This window comes from Oncorhynchus nerka, linkage group LG8 (genome assembly GCF_034236695.1).
Source record: "Oncorhynchus nerka isolate Pitt River linkage group LG8, Oner_Uvic_2.0, whole genome shotgun sequence".
Lineage (NCBI taxonomy): Eukaryota > Metazoa > Chordata > Actinopteri > Salmoniformes > Salmonidae > Oncorhynchus > Oncorhynchus nerka.
In genome coordinates this window covers 38,867,055-38,891,266 of record NC_088403.1, presented here as the reverse complement: position 1 = coordinate 38,891,266, position 24,212 = coordinate 38,867,055, and the positions used below count along the sequence as shown (strand labels likewise).

The 24,212-nt window shown below is 41.2% G+C and overlaps 1 protein-coding gene across 1 annotated transcript in view; it reads right to left on the bottom strand.

Moving 5' to 3' along the window:
• LOC135572919 (ankyrin repeat and BTB/POZ domain-containing protein 3-A-like) overlaps positions 1 to 24,212 on the bottom strand; it is a 78,943-nt gene that overhangs the window by 12,860 nt on the left and 41,871 nt on the right. The window lies entirely within an intron of this gene.

Here is a 24,212-nt window from a genome sequence, read left to right as displayed (position 1 = left end):
TTTTTGATGCCATTAGCTTTGTTTTACAGGACTCATGAAAATATGTAGCTACATAAGCACAATTGAGTATAACGCCATAAAGGGTATGAAATCATTGCATCACGTGTCTGCAGTCATGAAGGGATATATACAGAATACATTATGCTCCACATGTAAATATGGTGTTACAGTAGAAATTACACATCATGATACAGGCACTTGCTTTGATAGGAACTTTCAGAGCTATTAGTAAGCTATTAGCTGCTCCCAATGCAGCAGCTACTCTTCCTTGGTTCCAAACACATTATGGCACTACATTACGTCTGTCGTCTGAGATTCCCAAAGATTGGAAAGCAGCTGCGGTCATCCCCCTCTTCAAAGGGGAGGACACTCTTGACCCAAACTGCTACAGACCTATATCTATTCTACCATGCCTTTCTAAGGTCTTCGAAAGCCAAGTCAACAAACAGATTACCGACCATTTCGAATCTCACCATACCTTCTCTGATATGCAATCTGGTTTCAGAGCTGGTCATGGGTGCACCTCAGCCACGCTCAAGGTCCTAAACGATATCTTAACCGCCATCGATAGGAAACATTACTGTGCAGCCGTATTCATTGATCTGGCCAAGGATTTCGACTCTGTCAATCACCACATCCTCATCGGCAGACTCGACAGCCTTGGTTTCTCAAATGATTGTCTCGCCTGGTTCACCAACTACTTCTCTGATAGAGTTCAGTGTGTCAAATCGGAAGGTCTGCTGTCCGGACCTCTGGCAGTCTCTATGGGGGTGCCACAGGGTTCAATTCTTGGACCGACTCTCTTCTCTGTATACATCAATGAGGTCGCTCTTGCTGCTGGTGAGTCTCTGATCCACCTCTACGCCGACGACACCATTCGGTATACTTCTGGCCCTTCTTTGGACACTGTGTTAAAGAATTCAACCCTTTTTGTTTCAATATGAACCCTTTTCTTTTACAGGTTAATATGTTTCGGCCTGGTCCCAGATCTGTGGTCTCCTACAGCAAGGGGGACAAGAGTCTCGCGTTTAAGTTTAGTGTGCAGGCTATTCCATAGGCAAGGAGTGTAAAAGGAAAAGACAGCAATACCCAACTCTGTGTAAATTGCATGGGCCTCAAGTGTAATCCATGCTTGAGACCTGGTTTTAGGAACTATAATTCTGATGGTGACGAGTGATTTGTGTATTTTTTATTTCACCTTTATTTAACCAGGTAGGCCAGTTGAGAACAAGTTCTCATTTACAACTGCGACCTGGCCAAGATAAAGCAAAGCAGTGTGACAGAAACAACAACACAGAGTTACATGGAATGAACAAGTGCACAGTCAACACATTAAAAAAAGTCTATATACAGTGTGTGCAAATGGTATGAGGAGGTATGGCAATAAATAGGCCATAGTAGCAAAGTAATTACAGTTTAGCAGATTAACACTGGAGTGATAGATGAGCAGATGATGGTGTGTAAGTAGTGATACTGGTGTGCAAAAGAGCAGCAAAGTAAATAAAAACAGTATGGGGATGAGGTAGGTAGATTGGATGGGCTATTTACAGATGGATGATAAATAAGAAGGTAGTTTATTCAGAAGTGCTTTATAGACAAACACGAGAACATGTTGTTCTTGTCTCATTGACAGTGAAGTCCAACCCAGATTTTGATATAAAACACAGTGGTGAGTTCTGTAGCTAGCACCCGTAATAAACCTATGTATGCAATGATAAGTAGCATCCAGCGATTTAAGTGTGAATGCCGTAGCATGCATGTAGATAATATCCCCATAATCTATAACAGATATTAGCTTGTAAAATGTGTCTTCTATTTATTTTTGTATTGCTTGTAACTGCTTCGGGTAATGCAAGTTATTGTGCTGTTAGGGGAATAACCTACGTGTAAGTTTTTTGTTAGTATTATCTTTTACCAGATCATTCATTTCACATTTCCACAAACTTCAAAGTGTTTATTTTCAAATGGTATGAAGAATATGCATGTCCTTGCTTCAGGTCCTGAGCTAGAGGCAGTTAGATTTGGGTATGTCATTTTATGCGAAAATTGAAAAAAAGGGTCCAATCCTTAATAAGTCACATAATACATTGCATGGACTCACTTTCCCCTGACAAAGTCGGCACAATGCATCATACTTTGCAGAACGCTGCAGTAAATATACAGCAAAATAGTAATTTATTATGAAATTGTTATTGTAATAAAATTACAGCAATTATGTAATTATACATTACAGTTTACCAAATCATATATTTTTGATTTATATTACTTGCACTTGTAGACAAAATGCATCAAAATAACATTACAAAACACTCAAATCATTAAGATTTGAGATTTGCTGCCACTGATCCGTCTTCTACATACATGTATACAATTACAGTAGCTAACTAGATTATTTCCTGTAACTTTCTAGCAATTTGTTACAGTGTGTGGTATGTGTTTCAGGGATTTTCCTCATTAACTATCTTATGTTTCTGTCTATCAGTCTTTGTCCGTGGACCCCTTTTAAATTCACAAAATTGCCTATTGACGGGAGAGGGGGAATTGGATTGGATTGTGTGGTGAGTCGAAGATCAGGCTGGAATCTGTAATCAATGTCCCCCCACCTCAATGCCAGATAAATGCCTATTGTTTCTGAGCTTCTCTCAGTCCAAAGTATTAGAGAAAAATCATTGCCTCCTTATCAGAGGAGTTATATGATCCTTTCACAGATGCCTAAAGGATCAATGGCAGTGTCTCATGAAGACACATTGGACTAATTGCTTTACCAAACATACTGCTCCATAACTTTCAGTCAAGGTTAGCATTTTCCAAGGTCATGGAATGAACACCACATTGTGACTGCAAGTCCCACTCTCTAACTTCTGCTCTGCTGCAGAGTTCCTTATTCGTTGGTGTAAACATCCAATGGATTTCTCTTCTGTAGCGAGTAGCAGTCTCTTGTCAGAGAGAAATGCTCCCAGAATATTAACATGTGGTTACCATGGCAATAGATGAGAGCTACCCAGCAGCTGTGTGATTGGTTGAGCAGGGAAAAGCACCACTTTTACTGTAACCACACAAGTGATGGTGAGTGTACAGGATTTTCACCTGTTATAGTGGAAGCCACACCATGGACTCATTTATTTATTGCATTTCGCATTGGCCTCATATCCTATGATAGACGATTATCCTTTGATGGAAGGGGCGTTTTACAGAAGCATGTTTCAACAGGTAACAGTGAGAATGAATGGACAAAGTAATTCATTCGCTCATCAATAATGAATTAATAGATCTTGATTAAGACCGCATTAGTTGCAAGGGACATGGAAAAATCTATCAGTTGCCTAACTTGACATCTGCACAGGCCTTTTACAAGCTTTTCACATGTTGTAAAGTGCTTTTCTCCCCAATTTCAAGATTACGATCTTGTCTCATCGCTGCAACACCCCAATGGGTTCGGGAAAGGCGAAGGTCGAGTCATGCGTCCTCCAAAATATGACCTGCCAAGCCACGCTTCTTAACACCCGCCAGCTTAACCCGGAAGCCAGCTGAACCTGAGGCAGCCTGCAGACACCCAGCCTGCCACCGGGAGTCGCTAGAGTGCTATGAGCCAAGTAAAGCCCCCCCTGCCAAACCCTTTCCTAACCCGGACAACACTGGTCCAATTGTAGGCCACCCTATGGGACTCCCGATCCCAAAGGATCGAACCCCAGGGTGTAGTGCATTAGACCACTGCGCAACTCGGGAAGCCCGCACAAGGAGGACTTTAGAGAGCATTAGAACATTAGAATATTAGAGAGCTTAGCCGCTGACACTACAGAGGGTCCAGACTGTGCGGCGGTTGAACTATTAGGTGGTGGCCCTGCTGCCCCTCCATAATGTAATGACACCAAAGGAGAGTTACGGCAGTAGAATTGCTAAAAAATTAATAAAAGGATCATGGAAGATCAGCATTTTTTAAAATTCGTTTGTAATTCTTTGATTAACTGAATCATTACAAGGTTGAATATGAGAATGATGACAATATTCCAGACATTGCTTTAGTTATTCAAATTAGCATTGGTACCCAGTGGGCCAACCAAATCACAGACATGCACATGATCTATCACTTTACACATTAGGTAAACAATAATTTCTTAAGTACTTCATATATAGGATTAGTTAATTGAAGATCAAAACCAGGACAACTACAGTATTACAATGACACCTACTAAAAACCCTCACTTTAAAAAAAATCTCACTATACAGTATATGAAAGACATTCAAAAGTGACCCATTCAACAGCTTAAATAAACTTGATGTTCTTGCACATCCTTGTAACATCATTCCAAGAACTAACTCCATCACCCTGCAATGATGTCCAATAAGAGACAGTCCTCATAAATAAACCATCAATGCATGTATCTGTCAATGTAATGCAAATGCAAGCAAGTCATTTCACTTCCATGAAAATACAGAAAAAAATATTCCTCTTAGCCTTTCTACTTCGAATACCACATTTGAATACACAGAGAAGCTATGCTATTATCTTCATGTGTGAGAAATAGCTTGCTCTACCAACCCTGACACAGCTACTTTCAATAATGAGACTGACAGTTTACATCAAAGTGAATTGGGTCATGTGTTGTCAAGTTAGATGATAACTTTTTTTGGAGAAGTTTGCAGGCAAGTTTAATGCCATCTGCCAACTGAAAAAGGCATGTCTCCCTGGTTAGTAAGGCCCTGTCCAAAAAAGGGGTGGGTGTCAAACTTTGGGTAAGGTAGTGTGCTTTTTTGGGGCACAGGGGAAGTAGGGTTTTATTACCTCTGGTGTACATTTGCCCTTTTGCAGGTTTTACTATGTACTTTGTCAATCCTAGAAAAAATGTCCTCATCTGCTTGCTTGCACCTCCACAATATCAAGGAATGTTGGTACTTTCCACTGCTTTTCCGTGCTCTAAATATACCACAAGCATTGGCATTTATTCCTGGCATGCAGAAACTTGAAGGTGGTTATAAATAATTTAAAATGACTTATAATACTTTACCCAATACATTTAGTGTGCTCACTCAGGCGACAACTCCACTATCACATACAGTTGAGTCAGAAGTTTACATACACAGGTTGGAGTCATTAAAACTCATTTTCCAACTTCTTCATAACAAACTATAGTTTGTCAGTTAGGACATATACTTTGTGAATGACACAAGTAATTTTTCCAACAATTGTTTACAGACAGATAATTAAACATATAATTCACTGTATCACAATTCCAGTGGGTTAGAAGTTTACATACACTAAGTGGACTGTGCCTTTAAACAGCTTGGAAAAGTCCAGAAAATAATGTCCTTACTTTAGAGGATTCTGATAGGCTAATTGACAACATTTGAGTCAATTTCAGATGTACCTGTGGATGTATTTCAAGGCCTACCTTCAAACTCAGTGCCTCTTTGCTTGACATCATGGGAAAATCAAAAGAAATCAGCCAAGACCTCAGAATTGTTTTTGTTGACCTCCACAAGTCTGGTTCATCCTTGGGAGCAATTTCCAAACACCTGAAGGTACCATGTTCATCTGTACAAACAATAGTACCCAAGTATAAACACCATACCGCTTAGGAAGGAGTCGTGTTCTGTCTCCTCGAGATGAATGTACTTTGGTTACGAAAAGTGCAAATCAATCCCAGAGCAACAGCATAGGACCTTGTGCAGATGCTGGAGGAAACAGGTACACAATTATCTATATCCTGTCACGCTAGTTATTAGTTAGTCCTGTTAGTTATCTTTGTTTTCTTCATTATGTTGGTTAGGCCAGGGTGTGACATGGGTGATGTATGGTTTTGTCTCATCTAGGGTGTTTTTGCTTGCCTAGGGGTTTTGTAAGTTTATGGGGCTGTATCCTTTCTAGGTAATTGTATATCTATTGCAGCTGTCCATTGTTGTCTCTGATTGGGAACCATATTTAGGCAGCTATATTCTGGTATTTTGTGGGTGATTGTTTCCTGTGTCAGTGTTTGTGCCACACGGGACTGTTTCGGTTAGTTCACGTTTATTGTTTTTTGTATTTGTGGTCATGTTGAGTTTTTTCTTATTAAAAAACCATGGACACCTACCACGCTGCGTATTGGTCCGATCCTTGTTTCACCTCTTCAGACGAAGAGGAGGAAAACCTTGACAGAATCACCCACCAAAACAGGACCAAGCAGCGTGGTGACAGGCAGCGGCAGGAGGAGCAGCGATGTCAGGATTATTGGAGCAGTATCTGGACTATACAACTTGGGAAGAGAGAGACTGTTACAGTAACGTCTGTGAGTATAACAGAACTGATATGGCAGGCGAAAACCCGAGGAAAATACATCCGTCATTTTTTTTGTTGAGCTACCATCTACTTCAAATGTGAAGCTACTCCTATGGCATCCACTAGATGTCAACAGTCTTTATACATGGTTTCAGGCTAGTTTCTTGATAAACCAACGAGTAATAGTTGTTTATCCAAGAGGAGCAGTCCAGCAAAAATAGTCTCTTTGTTTGACTCATATAGTTTGACTCGTTTGGACGAACTTTGCTGGTACATTTTTGGATTTGTTTGTATGCATCTTGAGAAGGACTTGATTACTGAGTTCATTGGCGCCAGATAAACTGACATTTTGAGGATATTAAGAAGGACCTTATTGCTCAAAACAACCATTCATTGTGTGGCTGGGACCCTTGTGATTGCAACCAGAGGAAGATCTTCAAAGGTATTTTTTATTTTGTAACACCTGTGCTGGTTGAAATAGTATTTTGGGCTGGGGCGCTGTCCTCAGACAATTGCATGGTATGCTTTCGCCGTAAAGCCTTTTTGAAATCTGACAAAGCGGCTGGATTAACAAGTTAACTTCTTGACTCTACCCATCCCTGTAGCGGGATAATTGTCATCAACAACCGCTGAATTGCATAGTGCCACATTCAAATAATATTACTAAAAATATTTATATTCATGGATTCACAAGTGCAATATTGCAAAACACAGCTTAGCCTTTTGTTAACCTCTTGAAGCTTGGGGGCACTATTTTTATGTTTGGAAAAATAACGTTCCCAAAGTAAACGGCCTATTTCTCAGGACCAGATGCTAGAATATACATATAATTGACGGATTAGGATGGAAAACACTCAAAATATTGTCTGTGAGTATAACAGAACTGATATTGCATGCAAAACCCTGAGAAGAATCAAACCAGGAAGTGGCTTCTATTTTGAAAACTCCACGTTCCATAGCCTCCCATTGCTCCCTTTAAAGGGATATCAACCAGATTCATTTTTCTGTGGCTTCCCTAAGTTGTCAACAGTCTTTAGACATAGTGTCAGGCTTTTATTTTGAAAAATGAGCGTGAAGGATCACATTGCGTAAGTGGAGAGGTGGGGGCTCTCAGAGTGAGTTTGTGCGCAATTGAGTAAAGCCGCCATTGTTCCTCCCGCTGTTATGGGAAAAGCTACACAACTCGGTTGATATATTATCAAATATATATTTTAAAAACTACCTGAGGAATGATTATAAAAAACATATGACATGTTTCTGTGGACATTATGAAGACTATTTGGAATTTCCGTCTGCGTTGTCGTGAACGCTATATATGGAGAGAAAATAGGTCCGGTATGCTCTGGTTTGAGTCGCTATCTACAAACTGGTGAGAGCTTTCCGAGCTTCTATTTTGAAAACTCCATGTTCCATAGCCTCCCATTGCTCCATTTAAAGGGATATCAACCAGATTCCTTTTCCCATCGCTTCCTCAAGGTTTCAACAGTCTTCAGACATAGTTTCAGGCTTTTATTTTGAAAAATGAGCCAGAACGATAACATCACGTCAAGTGGTCACATGAGTTTTGCTAGCGCAACAGAATTTGGACAGCTATTGTTTTTCTTTCTCCTACTGTGAAAGACATTTGCGGTTGATATATTATCGATTATATATTTTAAAAACAACCTGAGGATTGATTATAAAAAACGTTTGACATGTTTCTGTTGACATTATGGAAACTATTTGGAATTTTCATCTGCGTTGTCATGACCGCTCTTTCCTGTGGATTTCTGAACATAACGCGACAAACAAACGGAGGAATTTTGGATATAAAAATAACATTTGCTGTGTAACTGGGAGTCTCGTGAGTGAAAACATCCGAAGATCATCAAAGGTAAAAGATTAATTTGATTGCTTTTCTGATTTTCGTGACCGAGCTACCTGAGTGTACTTAACTAGTTGCTCCTACCCTCTACTTTTTTGAACATTTTGTTAAAAATCGCGCAACATTTCAGCGCCCTGCTACTCATGCCAGGAATATAGTGCGTTCATATGGTTAGAATGTGTGGATAGGAAACCCTCGGACGTTTTTAAAACTGGTTAAATCACGACTGTGGCTATAACATAACGTGCGTTACATCGGAAAGCGCAGGAAAACCTGATCACAGAAAATGGAAATAAATATCCTTGCGCCACTTCCAGCAATTGTTAACAGTGAGCCGAATTAGATAAGACCGAGCATTCAACTCCCACAGCATCCCCATGTTGTCTAGAGTCTTGTGAATTGAATCATCTTTGATTCTTGGTTGAACCGAAACAGGGGCACCACTTACCTCCGGTCTCCGCCCAGATCATTCCGGAAGAGCTCTCTCGTGAAATTTTTTCCAAGACGACAGCTAATGATTTTTACATCGCCTACGGATGATTTTTTATCGCTTATTAACGTTTACTAATACCTAAAGTAGCATTACAAACGTATTTCGAAGTGTTTTGTGAAAGTTTATCGTCTACTTTTTGAATTTTAAAAAATGACGTTACGTTGTGAAATCACTGTTTTTCGTTTATCACACAGTCTACATATAACGATATCTTGGCTTTATATGGCCCGATTTAATCGAAATAAAGACCCAATAGTGTTTATGGGACATCTAGGAGTGCCAACAAAGAAGATGGTGAAAGGTAATGACTGTTTTCTATTTTATTGTGCGGTTTGTGTAACGCCGAAATGCTAATTATTTTGTTTACGTCCCCTGCAGTGCTTTTGTGTTGTAGTGTATTGGTGCATGCTATCAGATAATAGCTTCTCATGCTGTCGCCGAAAAGCATTTTAAAAATCTGACTTGTTGCCTGGATTCACAACGAGTGTAGCTTTAATTTGATACCCTGCATGTGTATTTTAATGAACTTTTGAGTTTTAACTAATACTATTAGCATTTAGCGTAGCGCATTTGCATTTCCAGAGCTCTAGTTGGGACGCAAGCGTCCCAAGTAGAAGCAAGAGGTTAATGTTTTGTCGTGCGATCGATAAATGTACACGCTTGGATTGCTTTCGCTGTGAAGCATAATTTCAAAATCTTAGACGACAGGTGGATTAACAAAAGGCTAAACTGTGTTTTGCAATGTTGCACTTGTGATTTCATGAATATTAATATTTTAGTAATATTATTTGACTGAGTCGCTGTGCTATTCAGCGGTAGCTGATGGCAATTATCCCACTTAAGGGATGCGTAGCGTCAAGAAGTTAAACAATTAACCATCATCAAGACTCATGTTACTACTATTCAGAAATCTGCACGAAGCTAAAGCTAACCAACTAGGGTCAATGTTAGCTAGCTAACATTAGGCTATAACTAGCAATTTAAATTGCCTTCTGAGATACAAATAATATTACTATACAGATCATACACGTAATGTTAGCTAGCGAGCCAGTCAGCTAACATTAGCAAGCTAACAGTATGCTTTAACTTGTAATGAAAACGAATCACGAAATTTGAAAATGTAGCAAGCTACTCTTACATACATGGATGAATGCTTCTCCCTCTGTCACAGATGCCATGGTTGACCTTAGTTTGAAGATGTAATCCGGAGACAGGTGTTTTATACAACTGCCTTGTTTGTTCTCGTTTTGACTCCCTCTGCAAATTTGCATCAAATGCCCGAATTGTCTCCATCTCCTTATCTATCATACTGTGCTTCCACCGGGCATTCCACTTATTTAAATCCTAGGTCCAATTCTTGGGACAACACTGTTTGTCGCTGTTTCAGAAGACTATCATATCTGGTTCAATCATTTTTTATAACCTAACTAAGGAATTCCCTTATCGTCTGATTCATTCATTTTCAGAGTCCTCCAGAAAGTGGAGAGCATTAGCAACACTTTTGCAGTTCTTCGTGATATCTTTAAAAAAAAGCAGCATTAGAAAATAATTACCTACACATACTGAGCAGCACGTTATAGACAGAAGTCTGATACATGGCAGACCAATCCAAACTCATCTCAGCCAATCATGGCTAGTGGGAAGGTTCCGCTTTTTCCATGGCTAAACCACCTAGGCTCGTAATTTAACAAGAAATTCCACAAATTACCTTTTAAATCAAATCAAATGTATTTATATAGCCCTTCGTACATCAGCTGATATCTCAAAGTGCTGGACAGAAACCCAGCCTAAAACCCCAAACAGCAAGCAATGCAGGTGTAGAAGCACGGTGGCTAGGAAAAACTCCCTAGAAAGGCCAAAACCTAGGAAGAAACCAAGAGAGGAACCACGCTATGAGGGGTGGCCAGTGCTCTTCTGGCTGTGCCGGGTGGAGATTATAACAGAACATGGCCAAGATGTTCAAATGTTCAGAAATGACCAGCATGGTCAAATAATAATGAGGCAGAACAGTTGAAACTGGAGCAGCAGCACGGCCAGGTGGACTGGGGACAGCAAGGAGTCATCATGTCAGGTAGTCCTGAGGCATGGTCCTAGGGCTCAGGTCCTCAGAGAGAGAAAGAAAGAGAGAATTAGAGAGAGCACACTTAAATTCACACAGGACACCGAATAGGACAGGAGAAGTACTCCAGATATATCAAACTGACCCTAGCCCCCCGACACATAAACTACTGCAGCATAAATACTGGAGGCTGAGACAGGAGGGGTCAGGAGACACTGTGGCCCCATCCGAAGACACCCCCGGACAGGGCCAAACAGGAAGGATATAACCCCACCCACTTTGCCAAAGCACAGCCCCCACACCACTAGAGGGATGTGTCCAACCACCAACTTACCATCCTGAGACAAGGCTGAATATAGCCCACAAAGATCTCCGCCACGGCACAACCCAAGGGGGGACACCAACCCAGACAGGAAGATCACATCAGTGACTCAACCCACTCAAGTGACGCACCCCTCCCAGGGACGGTATGAAAGAGCCTCAGTAAGCCAGTGACTCAGCCCCTGTAAATAGGGTTAGAGGCAGAGAATCCCAGTGGAAAGAGAGGAACCGGCCAGGCAGAGACAGCAAGGGCGGTTCGTTGCTCCAGAGCCTTTCCGTTCACCTTCCCACTCCTGGGCCAGACTACACTCAATCATCTGACCCACTGAAGAGATGAGTCTTCAGTAAAGACTTAAAGGTCGAGACTGAGTCTGCGTCTCTCACATGGATAGGCAGACCATTCCATAAAAATGGAGCTCTATAGGAGAAAGCCCTGCCTCCAGCTGTTTGCTTAGAAATTCTAGGGACAATTAGGAGGCCTGCGTCTTGTGACCGTAGCGTACGTGTAGGTATGTATAGCAGGACCAAATCAGAGAGATAGGTAGGAGCAAGCCCATGTAATGCTTTGTAGGATAGCAGTAAAACCTTGAAATCAGCCCTTGCCTTGACAGGAAGCCAGTGTAGGGAGGCTAGCACTGGAGTAATATGATAATTTTTTTTGGTTCTAGTCAGGATTCTAGCAGCCATATTTAGCACTAACTGAAGTTATTCAGTGCTTTATCCGGGTAGCCGGAAAGTAGAGCATTGCAGTAGTCTAACCTAGAAGTGACAAAAGCATGGATACATTTTTTTGCATAATTTTTGGACAGAAAGTTTCTGATTTTTGCAATGTTACGTAGATGGGGAAAAAAGCTGCCCTTGAAATGGTCTTGATATGTTCTTCAAAAGAGAGATCAGGGTCCAGAGTAACGCCGAGGTCCTTCACCGTTTTATTTGAGATGACTGTACAACCATTCAGATTAATTGTCAGATTCAACAGAAGATCTCTTTGTTTCTTGGGACCTAGAACAAGCATCTCTGTTTTGTCCGAGTTTAAAAGTAGAAAGTTTGCAGCCATCCACTTCCTTATGTCTGAAACACATGCTTCTAGCGAGGGCAATTTTGGGGCTTCACCATGTTTCATTGAAATGTACAGCTGTGTGTCATCTGCATAGCAGTGAAAGTTAACATTATGTTTTCAAATGACATTCCCAAGAGGTAAAATATATAGTGAAAACAATAGTGGTCCTAAAACGGAACCTTGAGGAACACCGAAATTTACAGTTGATTTGTCAGAGGACAAACCATTCACAGAGACAAACTGATATATTTCCGACAGATAAGATCTAAACCAGGCCAGAACTTGTCCGTGTAGACAAATTTGGGTTTCCAATCTCTCCAAAAGAATGTGGTGATCGATGGTATCAAAAGCAGCACTAAGGTCTAGGAGCACGAGGACAGATGCAGAGCCTCGGTCTGATGCCATTAAAAGGTCATTTACCACCTTCACAAGTGCAGTCTCAGTGCTATGATGGGGTCTAAAACCAGACTGAAGCATTTCGTAAACATTGTTTGTCTTCAGGAAGGCAGTGAGTTGCTGCGCAACAGCCTTTTCTAAAAATTTTGAGAGGAATGGAAGTTTGACTTTTTCAAGAGAGGCTTTATTACTGCCACTTTTAGTGAGTTTGGTACACATCCGGTGGATAGAGAGACGTTTATTATGTTCAACATAGGAGGGCCAAGCACAGGAAGCAACTCTTTCAGTAGTTTAGTTGGAATAGTATGCAGCTTGAAGGTTTAGAGGCCATGATTATTTTCATCATTGTGTCAAGAGATATAGTACTAAAACACTTGAGCGTCTCTCTTGATCCTAGGTCCTGGCAGAGTTGTGCAGACTCAGGACAACTGAGCTTTGAAGGAATACGCAGATTTAAAGAAGAGTCTGTAATTTGCTTTCTAATAATCATGATCTTTTCCTCAAAGAAGTTCATGAATTTATCACTGCTAAAGTGAAAGCCATCCTCTCTTGGGGAATGCTGCTTTTTAGTTAGCTTTACAGTATCAAAAAGGAATTTGGGATTGTTCTTATTTTCCTCAATTAAGTTAGAAAAATAGGATGATCGAGCAGCAGTAAGGGCTCTTCGGTAATGCACGGTACTGTCTTTCCAAGCTAGTCGGAAGACTTCCAGTTTGGTGTGGCGCCATTTCCGTTCCAATTTTCTGGAAGCTTGCTTCAGAGCTCGGGTATTTTCTGTGTACCAGGGAGCTAGTTTCTTATGAGAAATGTTTTTAGTTTTTAGGGGTGCAACTGCATCTAGGGTATTGTGCAAGGTTAAATTGAGTTCCTCAGTTAGGTGGTTAACTGATTTTTGTCCTCTGGCGTCCTTGGGTAGACAGAGGGAATCTCGAAGGACATCAAGGAATCTTTGTGTTGTCTGTGAATTTGTAGCACGACTTTTGATGTTCCTTGGTTGGGGTCTGAGCAGATTATTTGTTGCAATTGCAAACGTAATAAAATGGTGGTCCGATAGTCCAGGATTATGAGGAAAAACATTAAGATCCACAACATTTATTCCATGGGACAAAACTAGGTCCAGAGTATGACTGTGACAGTGAGTGGGTCCAGAGACATGTTGGACAAAACCCACTGAGTCGATGATGGCTCCGAAAGCCTTTTGGAGTGGGTCTGTGGACCGTTTTAGCAAGGCACACCTGTTAATTGAAATACTTTCCAGGGGACTACCTCACGAAGCTGGTTGATAGAATGCAAAGCGTGTGCAAATCTGTCAGCAAGGTAAAGAGTGGCTACTTTGAAGAATCTCAAAATAGATTGTCATTTGTTTAACACTTTTCGTTACTACATGATTCCATATGTTATTTCATAGTTGATGTCTTCACTATTATTATACAATGTAGAAAATAGTTTTTAAAAAAGAAGAGAAAACCCTGAAATGAGTAGGTGTCCAAACTTTTGTCCTTGATAATCTTTTTGGCCTTCCTGTGACATCGGGTGCTGTAGATGTCCTGGAGGGCAGGTAGTTTGCCCCCAGGGCGGTGCAGTTGCCACACCAGGCATTGGAATAATGTAGTAACCAAAAATGTGTTAAATCAAAATATATTTTATATCCTTCAAAGTAGCCACCCTTTGCCTTGATGACTGCCAACAGTGTGCAAAGCTTTCTCTCAACCAGCTTCATGAGGTAGTTATCTGGAACGCATTTCAATTAACAGGTGTGCCTTGTTAAATGTTAATTTATGAAATTTCTTACCTTCTTAATGGGTTTGAGACAATCAGTTGTGTTGTGACAAGTTAGGGTGGTATACAGAAAATAGCCCTATTTGGTAAAAGACCAGGTCCATATTATAACAAGAACAGCTCATATAAGAAAAGAGAAACGACAGTCCAATTGAGATGGTTTGGGATGAGTTGGACCGTAGAGTGGGGCTGGTACATAGAAGATAGCCCAATTTGGTAAAAGACCAAGTCCATATTATGGGAAGAACAGCTCAAATAAGCATAGAAATTACAGTCCATCATTACTTTAAGATATGAAGGTCAGTCAATTTGGAAAATTAAGAACGTTGAAAGTTTCTTCAAGTGCAGTCGCAAAAACCATCAAGCGTTATGATGAAACTGGCTCTCATGAGGACTGCCACTGGAAAGGAAGACCCAGTGTTACCTCTGCTGCAGAGGATAAGTTCATTAGAGTTTCCAGCCACAGAGATTGCAGCCCAAATAAATGCTACAGTTCAAGTAAGACACATCTCAACATCAACTGTTCAGCAGACACTGCATGAACCATACCTTCTTGGTCAAATTGCTGCAAAGAAACCACTGCTAAAGGACACCTATAAGAAGAGACTTGCTTGGGCCAAAAAACACAAGCAATGGGCATTAGACGGGTGGAAATCTGTCCTTTGGTCTGATGAGTCCAAATTTGACATTTTTGTTTCCAACTGCCGTGTCCTTGTGAGAGGTGAACGGATGATCTCCACGTGTGTTGTTCCCACCGTGAAGCATGGAGGAGGTGCTTTGCTGGTGACACTGTCTGTGATTGATTTAGAATTCAAGGCACACAACCAGCATGACTACCACAGCATTCTGCAGCAATATGCCATCCCATCTGGTTTGCGCTATCATTTGCTTTTCAACATGACAATGACCCAACACACCTCCAGGCTGTGAAAGAGCTATTTGACCAAGGAGAGTGATGGAGTGCTGCATCAGATGACCTGGCCTCCACAATCACCCGACCTCAACCCAATTGAGATGGTTTGGGATGAGTTGGACCGCAGAGTGAAGGAAGACGGTAGGTATAGGGCGGCGCACAATTGGACCAGCGTTGTGTTGTCTGGGTTAGGCCGGGGTAAGCCCTCATTGTAAAATAAGAATTTGTTCTTAACTGACTTGCCTAGTTAAATAAAGGTTTGATAAAAAAATAAGCAGCCAACAATTGCTCAGCATTTGGCAACTCCTTCAAGATTATTGGAAAAGTATTCCAGGTGAAGCTGGTTGAGGGAATGCCAAGAGTGTGCAAAGCTGTCAAGAAAAATGGTGGCTACTTTGACGAATCTCATATTTTGATTTGTTAATACTTTTTTAGTTACTATATAATACCTGTGTTTTTTCATGATTTGGATGTCTTCACTACAATGTAGAAAATAAAGAAAAACCCTGGAATGAGTAGGTGTCCAAACTTTTGACTGGTACTGTACATCATTGGTGGGAACTACAATTCACTCGAAAAGGCAAGGCAGTGCCAGATTGGAAAATATGCAAATAAGGTTGAGTAAATTCTCAAGTTGTCTGTTCATTCAATCTAAAAGTTGAGGAAACTCACAATCCTATTACATTTGGTTGCTTTACAATTGTATGTTGAATCAACTTCAATGCTATTGCACCTGGTTGCCTTACAATTGAATTAACATGTTTTTTTGTATTTTTTTACAGTGACTGTTTGACTTGCTGCAACAGGCACAGATCTCATGAATACACAGCCTTGGGCTTTGTCTGTTTACAGTTCTGATACACGCACAAACACTTCTAGATATTCACAGAGAAGGTGAGAGCAAGGTCAAGCCATACATTATACAGGCAGTACATTTTGCAGTGTATAAAGTCCTTAGAGGATTGATCAAGTCCATATGGATGGTGTCCAAGTTAGTGCAACTACAGTATAATGTATTAGGAATTATAATAAAATAACTGATGCCCTTGGATGATATTCATAAGAAGTTACAATGGCCTTGTCAAGAATCCACTCACTCCAAAGTTTGTTTCTGGAAAAGTGTTCAATGAAGCATGCACAGCCAAAACTTCCAGAGGTAAGTCCTCAAACAACCTACTCCTGCAATGAAGAGGCTTGACTTGGACAAAAGCTGTGGTGATTGTGGTTACAGGGGGCCTCTCCGGTTGAATCGGGAGCTTGGTGATTTCAATGCATAGCACGGTCACCGGTCTCTAACCCTCAGGGGTAATGGGGCAGTTGGGTAGTGGCTGAGTTCACTGCTCTGACTGTTGCCCAGGGCAGGTCTGGAATATCTAACCTCCCCATAGCACTACCTGTGCTCAGTCTATTTTAGAGATAGAGGAATGATGAAGTGAGCTAAAAACAGGGGGAGGTGAGAGAGAAATGAGGAGAGAGAGGGTATGAATCTCCCACCCCCTCCCTCCCTCCCTGTTTTTCCCTTGGCTATATATCCGAATACTCTTCCAGGGTCCAGCCCTCTTTCGCAGAAAGAAATTAAAAATGTTGAGTAGCCCTAGTTAGGAGAATAGGATGTTTGTCTCTACTTAGTATTTTTATTACATTTATTTAACTAGGCAAGTCAGTTAAGAACAAATTCTTATTTACAATGACGGCCTACCACGGCCAAACCCTAACCTGGACGATGCTGGGACAACGCTGGGACGTTAACACAACCTGCGCCCCCCTGACTATTGCCAATCAGTGTTCCTATATCCCTGTGCTGGCCCAGATGGCCGCCATATGTTGACAAAACGTGGACAGAGAGCCAGGAACACATGACTGGAGACAGGGGAGAATGCACAAAATGGTGTGCCATTATTTGTTTACTCATGCACCCCCAATGCCTTTAGTGGGAGTGTCCAGCAATCACAATTCATGTTGAGTATTCGACTTAATTTCAACCGTACGCTAGTACGAACAAAGTAATTACTAGAGTAACTTGAAGCATGTTTTTCAGAGGATGTGAGAAAAATGTTGTTTGGTTGTTTGATATATACTGTAAGCTCAACTCAGATGGAGCATCATCTCTGAGTTGAGTAAAATCCTCAAGGTCAGAGGCTTGTTAACATGTAACAACTAAGAAAGGGACATTTGTAATTGTTATGGATCCCCATCCTGGGGTCTAGCAAAAATAAGTCAGTTTATTTATTTTAAAAACATTACATTCACAGATTTCACAACACACTGCCCTCCGGTCCCTACTCCACCAATACCACAGGCCATGCTACCCTGTTCTGAGCCAATTGCAATCCCTTTGTGGCACCTGACCACACAACTGAACAGCAGTCCAAGTGTGACAAAACTAGGGCCTGTAGGACCTGCCTTGTTGATAGCATTAAGGCAGAGCACTGCTTTATTATAGACAGACTTCTCTCCATCTTAGCTACTGTTGTGTCAACCATGACTGTTTTGACCTCAACTTGTTCAATTTCCACATTATTTATTACGATTTAGAGTTTAGTGAATGTTTTGTCCCAAATACAATGCTTTTAGTTTTAGAAATGCTTAGGACAAAGTATTCCTTGCCACCCACTCTGAAACTGCAACTCACTGTTAAATGTTGCAGTCATTTCAGTCACTGTAGTAGTTGACAGGTATAGTGTGGAGTCATCCGCATACAATCACAGTGGCATGTCATTAATAAAGATTGAATAAAGGGGCATAAACAGCTACCCTGTGGAATTCCTGATTCTTCCTGGATTATATTGGAGAGGCTTGCATTAAAGAACACCCTCTGTTCTGTTAGACAGGTAACTCTTTATCCACATATTTATTGCCATTTATTGCCACCGCCTGCTGTAGCTGCCCCTCAGTCCAGTGGGGTCATTTGGAAGGGTCGCCGTGGTTAGGAGGCCACGGAAGCGGACAATGTGGCGGACTAAGACTATGGTGAAGTGGGGGCCACGTCCAGCACCAGAGCCGCCACCGCGGACAGATGCCCACCCAGACCCTCCCCAATAGGTTCAGGTTTTGCGGCCTGAGTCCGCACCTTGGGGGGAGGGGGGGTACTGTCACACCCTGACCATAGTTTGCTTTGTATGTTTCTATGTTTTGTTTGGTCAGGGTGTGATCTGAGTGGGCATTCTATGTTGTGTGTCTAGTTTGTCTGTTTCTGTGTTTGGCCTGATATGGTTCTCAATCAGAGGCAGGTGTTAGTCATTGTCTCTGATTGGGAACCATATTTAGGTAGCCTGTTTGGTGTTGGGTTTTGTGGGTGATTGTTCCTGTCTTTGTGTTTGCTACACCAGATAGGGCTGTTTTCATTTTTTTCACGGTTTCTTGTTTTTTGTATATTGTTCTATTTTAATCTTTATTAAAGATGTATCACAATAACCACGCTACATTTTGGTCCGCCTCTCCTTCAACAGAAGAATCCTGTTACACCGCCACTGCGTACAACAGATCCCTCAATAGATAAAGCACAAAATATATATATATATTTCACTGACGATACAGTATATTTGAGGAAGTTAGTTGACAGAAAGGCAGGCACCTTCAGTCATTTGGAGTTTGTAATGGTACAGACACGCCAAGAAATCTGACTGTCGATAGGTACTTAGCACAGTAGGAGGCCATTCCTTCTCTTGTACAGACCTGGTACCAACGAACCTGACGTTTCTAGTTGTAGAATCGCAATGCCTTCAGTGGTCGACAACTTGCGCCACAAAGAGTGCCCACCACCATGGAGGTCGACCTCTGGCTGTTAAATTATTCCAGAGGAGAGGCATCGTTTGACAGGTCTGCCTCCTGTTAAATCAGCCGAGCAGCGCTCACAACAGACAGAACATGCAGCCGCCAGCAATATTACAATAGTGAGGGGAAATAGGTTCTCGCTAGTGGTAAATATAAGTGGGGGATTATTTAGTGAAAATTAAAAATTAAGTGCCTAATGTCAGGTTCAGTGGCAGGCAGGGGATTCGGTGCTTCATGAACAGGATGAATGATAAACTTCACTGCTCTGGATCAAATATTTTTTGGACCCCAGGAAGAGTAGCTGTTGCTTCAGCAAAAGCTAATGGGGATCCAAATAAAATACAAAATCTCACATCCACTTACAGGGCGGAATCCTGACTTGGATCACATTGACAGCAATGTCTCATTTATGCTAAACTTTGAGTTACGGTTTCTTAGGCAATAATTGGCCACTATATTGATTAATGTATTATTTTTGCAGATTGTAGTATACTATTTCAAGGCAGTATTAAGATATTGACTCAGAAACAGACCAAGCCCCGCTCAGGTAATATCTCCCATACTTGATGTGTTGTCATCGTACTGTTGTCTATACAACCAGGGGTATTTGAACTCCACTCTTACAGCTGCTATTTTTAGCTCAAAAGAAGCCCACTGTGGTCTGCTCACCCAGTACTATTAGATAAAATGTGAATTCCATAAGCTTGAATACCCCTTGGTTTTCAAATCATGTAGAGTGCTTGGACTGTTGCATGATGGCAATCAAAGCCCATATACAGTACCAGTCAAAAGTTGACACCTACTCATTCCAGGATTATTTAATTTTTTACTATTTTCTACATTGTAGAATAATAGTGAAGACATCAATACTATGACATAGCACATATGGAATCATGTAGTAAACAAACAAGGGTTAAACAAATTCAAATATGTTTTAGATTCTTCAAAGTAGCCACCCTTTGCCTTGATGACAGCTTTGAACACTCTTGGCATTCTCTCAACCAGCTTCACGAGGAAGTCACTTGGAAGGCTTTTCCAACAGTCTTGAAGGCGTTCCCACATTTTACTCCGCAGTCCAACTCATCTCATTTGGGTTGAGGTCGGTTGATTGTGGAGGCCAGGGGTCTCTATTATAAACGTTGCATAGGCACAGAAGATGGTGTACGCCACTTTAAGCAAACTTTGGGATTTATAAAAAACAAACTTGATGGAAGAATGTGATGTCCTCCACGGACACTTTGACCCATACGTACGCACATAAACTGGAGAAATGAGAAACTGCGAAGCAGATGGCAGAAGGATGAAAACTCGAGAAACAATTTGAAATTGATACCACTGTGTAAAATAAATTGAAATATTACCTCTCACATATTATATATGAAGATTTCCCTGGAGTGCACAAAAAAACACGATTCAGGATAATAAATGCAAATGGAATATATGTTTTGCAAAAGAACACCTCAAAATGTTGTACAGTTTAATTGAGAATTATATTTAATTGGATCTATATTTAATTATTAAACAATACTTGCATGTTATGACATTAATTATAATAAATGGCAAGGAGAACAGTAGATACGAGAACTCAGTTTCATATATTGTTATCACATGTTCGTTGCGCAGAACTATTAATGTGATAATGTACCTGTCATTGTTAGTTCTAATCAGGGTAATTACCACACCTCAAGGTTTTACACAATTGGGAAGCTTTGAGAATCAAATAGGTGGGTATAAAAAGGCATGCAATTGCAATGCGTAATTACGCACAATGGCTGCATTGACACTGTTGGAAGATTTGGCGAGTGGAAGAATTCGGAGAGAGCAAATTTTCACAGACCAGCAAGATTTACTGGCCAATGATATGTGGCTTATGAGCCGGTTTGATTACCATAGCTGTTCCCTTGGATCTCTGTACTATAGTGGGCCCAGCTTTACAGAGAAGCACTTGCAGAAACCAAGCTGTGCCTGTCCCACTTCAACTCCTTGGCAACCTCGTTAATAGCATCAATGGCGTCTCTTTGCGTTTGCAGGACTGCACCTGTGAGGACACGGCCGCTGGAGAGTTGTGACACACGAGGTACAGTGGAGAGATGCCGGGGCTGAGTGCACTCAGCTCCTGCTCAGCTGCAGCACCACCAACCCCGCTGGAACACGCAGCGACTAAAAATAGAAAAATGTCACAATTGTTAGTGCAAATAAATGTTTAAACCCGAGTTCAATGCATTTGGTTTACGCGTTTCAAATGAGGGAATACTAATTACATACCTGGATCATCCTGTGTGTCTTGCATGTCCGTGTCCCACTCCACCTCCGTCACTACTCCACTCAGGAGGGATTCCCTTATAATACCGGCAAGTCGCTCATCAAGGGGGTTGAGCTCCAGTGTCCCCTTTCCCCAGCCCGTGGCACAAACACTATGTAAGGCTATACGCCTTTTGGCCTCCACTTATGTCGGACCACGTCTTTTTTATATCTGAGAGGGTCCGACCTGAGCCAGCAGCATTCACAGAGTCCGCCACATGCTGCCACTAACACCTTTTGGGTATTTGTAATGCCCACACTGTGTCCACTAAACAATAATTTTTCTTGCTTCAACCTTCCATTTTTATACTGGGGGAAATGTATTTGTTTAGCCGTTGTTGGGATTTGCCGTCATTGTCGTCATGCAGTCAGTATGATTGAATATTAATTAGGGGCGTTTTAATGACTATTTACTGGCAACTATGAGCATTAAAAGGGTGGGAGAAGATGCTCACTCACATGCTCCATATTTTGAGTTGATTGTGATTTATAAAAGGAAACCAGCGTGGGACGTGCATGCACACTGTTATCAGAATATTTGTGTGTTACCACTTCTGTGTTTCGTCCGTATACCACCTATTGACGTGAATCCTCCACACTGTTTTATAAATGAGGCCCCAGGTCATCTGATGCAGCACTCCATCGCTCTCCTTCTTGGTCAAATAGCCCTTACACAGCCTGGAGGTGTGTTGGGTCATTGTCCTGTTGAAAAACAAATGATAGTGAGACTAACCCCAAACCAGATGGGATGGCATATCGCTGCGGTAGCCATCCTGGTTGTGTGCCTTGAATTCTAAATAAATTACAGACAGTGTCACCAGCAAAGCACCCCCACACCACTTCCATACTTCACGGTGGGAACCACACATGTGGAGATCCGTTCAACTACTCGAGTCTCACAAAGACACGGTCAGAACCAAAAATCACAAATTTGTACTCTGACCAAAGGATAGAGTTCCATCGGTCTACTGTCCATTGCTTGTGTTTCTTGGCCCAAGCAAGTCTCTTCCTATTGGGGTCCTTTAGTAATGGTTTCTTTGCAGCAATTTGACCATGAAGGCCTGACTTAGGTTGTCTCCTCAACAGTTGATGAGGTGTCTGCAACTTGAACTCTGAAGCGTTTCTTTGGGCTGCAATTTCTGCGGCTGGTAACTAATGAACTTATCCTCTGCATGAGAGGTAACACTGGGTCCTCATGAGAGCCAATTTCATCATTGCGTTTGATGGTTTTTGCAAATGCACTTGAAGAAACGTTCAAAGTTCCTGAAATTTTCCCGGATTGACTGACCCTCATGTCTTAAAGTAATGATGGACTGTCGTTTCTCTGCTTATTTGAGCTGTTCTTGCCATGATATGGACTTGGTCTTACCAAATACATCTTCTGTATACCATCCTTACCTTGTCACAACACAACTGATTGGCTCAAACGCAATAAGAAGGAAAGAAATTCCTCAAATTAACAGCTCACACACCTGTTCAACGCACACCTGTTCATTGAAATGTATTCCAGATTACCTCATGAAGCTGGTTGAGAGAAAGCCAAGAGTGTGCAAAGCTGTCATCAAGTCAAAAGGGTGGCTACTTTGAAGAATCTCAAATATATTTTGATTTCTTTAACACTTTTTGCTTACTACATGATTCAATGCGTATCATTTCATAGTTCTGATGTCTTCACTATTATTCCACAAAGTAGAAAATAGTGAAAATAAAGAAATACCCTGGAATGAGTAGGTGTCCAAACGTTTGACTGGGACTGTATGTCAGGCTTGGATTTGCCATGCCAAAAGGGCTTTCCCCAGGTGCATGAACAATGTAGATATTTACTGCAGTGTTGATGAGAACCCATTTCCAAATGCTCAAGACAGGCTTGATGCAAACTAGTGCCTGCTAAACATTGTTTATTTATTTTCTTTCATTTGATTACATTCTGGAAAGAGGTCTTCAATGATCACATCTTTGATCACAAATGGGATAGAAATTGGATGTTCAGTCAATTTGCATGGATAGTGCAAGTCTAATGTGAAAACAGTGTAAAGTACTTGTATTCATTTCATTCTACAGTAAACTTACGTATATTTTGGATCAATGGTTGTGGTGTGAAAGATTAATAAAATATGTTGAATGTAAGACAGCGGCTGCGTTACACGTGTTACCAATTGAGGTTTGAAAAATAACCACATACTTGTGAAAATGGTACCAGTACGATAAAAATTATTTGTAACACTGTTTGGTACCCGACCTGAAACTGAGATGCCTCCTACAGAATTCATTGTCTCACTGACTGAATGGACTCTTAATCATAACATCTTTGTCTTTCAGGACAGTATTTTTAAACAGGTCAAAGGATGTGCCATGGGAGCTTGCTTCAGCCCTCCCTATGCTGGTTTGTACTTGGGTAAATGGGAAAATTACTTCATTTTGTATCCTTCGAATAACCATTTCTTTGACCGGATAATATGGTGGAGATGCTATATTGATTTATTGTTTGCCTGTTTTGGTCCAGCTCAGAAGATTAACTTATTTCCTTACACCAATACCTTAACAGCATTAACCCTAACATCAAACTAACTATGGAGTACAGCAAGGATAACATTCATTTTTTGGACCTCGACATTAGTAAATATGAAAAAGGTTGTTTGCACACATCAATCTTTAGGAAGCCTACAGATTGGAATACCATTCTGAGGGCAGACAGCTTTCACCCCAAAAGGCTAAAAGAGAATATTCCATATGGCCAATTCCAAAGAGTCCGCAGAATCTGCGATCAGGACACAGACTACAGTGTCAAATCTGCGGAATTCGAGAATCGCTTCTTGAATCGGGGCTACAGCGTTCAGGTCCTGAAAGATGCCGGTATAAGGGCTGGATTTCTTGACAGAGAGAACTTGTTGCGAACGGGAGTGCCTCGTGATACATCAGAGAGAGTGTATAAATGTAACCATTGCAACCATTGCAGTAATATTGCACAGAATAAATATTTTGTTGACACAGCTTCC